This window comes from Etheostoma spectabile, unplaced genomic scaffold (genome assembly GCF_008692095.1).
Source record: "Etheostoma spectabile isolate EspeVRDwgs_2016 unplaced genomic scaffold, UIUC_Espe_1.0 scaffold273, whole genome shotgun sequence".
Taxonomy (NCBI): domain Eukaryota; kingdom Metazoa; phylum Chordata; class Actinopteri; order Perciformes; family Percidae; genus Etheostoma; species Etheostoma spectabile.
The window spans coordinates 824,324-827,196 of NW_022605577.1; the positions used below are offsets into that span (position 1 = coordinate 824,324).

The following is a 2,873-nucleotide window of genomic DNA, read 5'->3' on the forward strand; positions in this document are numbered from 1 at the left end:
GAGATCAGAAATGAGTCGTCGAGTTTGCGTTTAGGGCGCAGCATCTTGGTTGCGGATGTGACGATTTAGAGAAGAGGGCGGAGTGAGAGAGGAGCCACCGACCGGTGGGCGGGATAACAGTTATGGGCGGAATCTGACTGACGTTAGCTGAGAGTTAGCAACGCTGCTCTAACGTTACCTTAGCTAACCACTTTCACCACCAATGTGGTTGCAACTGCAGCTGAATATCAAGGTAAGATTTAGCTTCATAGGGTTAAGTATATCTTTGTCCCATAAGTCTAGGTTATATAACATATAAGAGTCACATTGCAAAGTAAACGTATCTGAAGTTACCATGTAAATGTCTGTAACGTTAGCTTGCCGCTTAACTAGTATGGTAAAACATGCTAACGTTATTTTTTAATTGAAGTTTACTTCTCGTAGTTTAAACGTAGTGTCAGCGAAATGCTAAACGGCAATTGTCAATGCTATCTTTATGTAACGCTATTAGCACATGTATAACCAAGTTTCTTATAACGTTTGGCTAACGTAATAACCATAAGCACCAAAATGTGCTACTGTTTGCCCTGTCAGTCTTAGTTGGGGCATTTAACTTGCATGCTGTTAAGAGCTAATGTTAGCAGAAATAAGCTTATTTAACTAAGTTACAGTTACACCAAAGAACAAAGGTGTTGTTGATTCGTGTATTCTCTGGATAATAATGAAGTACAGTTACATGCTAGGTGCATAGATATTTAACTATGAGGGGCTCAAATGGAAATGATGATTTTTCATTCTTTTAGAAATGAGTGCTGGAGCCACGATGGATGTTTTACCCCCAAATGCCCCAGAAATAAGCAATAGTATTAGTAATTTTCTTTTACTATATATTGTATAACATTAAACTTTAATCAGACTTTTTTACAACTAAGCCAAGGTAATAAGCATTTTCAAATAGTGTGTAATTAAGAGTGCTGTTCATTATCCTTTTTCTCTATAGCTTAAAATATTTGCTTGGTGGTCTGTGGTGGAAGAGACTTCTCCCTTTCTTTTACCCGCCCCTAAAAGAAGAGCTGTCCCGGACGTCCTCCTTATTCACTGGGCGGGAATGACCTGAGAGATGTCAAGGGCGTCAACCTTGTCGCAGGGATGGAGGAGGACCTGCAGCACCTCCACCGCAGTATCCAGGCATGATAGCACAAGTGCTAAGAGTTAAATGTTAAGCTGTATTTTATTTGGGATTTGTAATGTCAACCATTTCTACTGTAATTAACAGTGTGACAGAGATTCAACGACCTCTTTATTAGCAGACATGTCTTGTGACAGTTAAGTTTGCCTTTACCTTAACCCACAGCAGTGTTTTATGGTTGGAATTTACTCTTGTAAAAGGTGACTAACATATTAATTATATATTTTAAAAATCTTTAGTGTTTGGTTAATTATTTTTATAAAGTTGATGCCCATTTCAATGTGAAATAAAGGTCCTTCTAAAGCTACATTTGTGTTTTCTGAAGTAACTATAATAAGAACATCCAGCATTGTAGTCATACAAGAAGACATTGAAATTTTTAAGAATTTGTAATTGATAAAAAGTGTCTTTCTATTTGCTTTAATACACATAAATGTTACCATACTTGCTTTTCTTGTGTATTTGAACATTTTGTAGGTAATTGAAAGTGCCCTAGGTGCTGTTTAATCTGTGCAGGGCTATTGTAAAATCATAGCGTATGATCACAAATTGCAAAGGAGAATTAAACAACTTATTAAATGTCAGTAAATGATTAAATCAAATCAGGTACATTTGATTTACATTAGTTACGACATTTTTAAAGTATGAAAACTAAAAACCATACAAGGACATGCAATGAAATATAATTCTAACAGTACATAAATACATAAAATATACAGACCCTTTAGTGAAATTACCAAACATACTTTCACTTGTGACTGCTAGAGTAATTCATTATTTTATTCCAGTTTAATTTTATAAAAGTGTTAATCCACAAAACTACTTAATGTACTACTATCACCTCTCAAACTACAGCAGAAACTAAGTCAACCACAAGAAATTGAACCTTGAGTGCCAAAAGTTGGTCGCCTTTCAGCAGAAGAAGCTGAACAAATGATTTTCTGGCATTTTACAAATCAGAAACACATTGAGAACTTTGGATGGTCAACGCTCTGGTTTCCACATCCAGATGAAATGGCACTGTGGTTGCACTTTTCGAAACCGGATGCTCTGTCCACTTATATTAACGGTCTATGGCTGAGAGCCACTGTGCCCAAAAGTCCATATACTACAGTTTGATGGATAAATGCAATGTCAGTTACATGGCAAAATCTGTTTAAAGGTGAAAAAAAGCAAGATGAAGAATGTGTCATTCATCCTTTAATCGTTACACAGTCTTGCATTAACAAACAATGCTGCAAGTGCCTTGCCAAATATTTGCAGTAACCAAGTAACCCTATAAAAGTTATATCAAGTTCAACATTTATTGTCATATGCACTTTAGTACAAGTACCACAGCAATGAAATACAGTATGCCCTATTGCACTCTCTCAGCACCCGTCAACAGTAACAATCAATAACAATAATATAGGTTAAAAACATAAAAACATTTAACCACCACAATAAACAGTGGCTAAGTGACTAAACACAGACCCCAGCCCTCCTTCCTGCTGCGCTATCATTCAACAACCTGATTACCTGAGGATAAAAACTATCCCTAAAACGTGATGTGCGCGTTGGGATGCTCTGCAACCGTCTCCCTGATGGAAGGTGGGAGAAGAGGTTGTGTGGAGGATGACTAGAATCCTGCATAATACTACGTGCCTTCTTAGTACTAGGTTTCCAGTAAATATGTTGCAATGGTTCAAGTGGAACGCCGATGATT

General features: G+C 37.0%; 1 long non-coding RNA gene across 1 annotated transcript in view; it reads left to right on the plus strand.

Moving 5' to 3' along the window:
• Positions 1 to 2,418: 2,418 nt before the first annotated feature.
• Positions 2,419 to 2,873, plus strand: part of LOC116685954 (uncharacterized) — a 20,044-nt gene continuing 19,589 nt past the window's right edge. The window contains exon 1 of the long non-coding RNA XR_004331091.1: positions 2,419 to 2,430. This is a non-coding gene — a long non-coding RNA (uncharacterized LOC116685954). The remainder of the gene's footprint in view (positions 2,431 to 2,873) is intronic.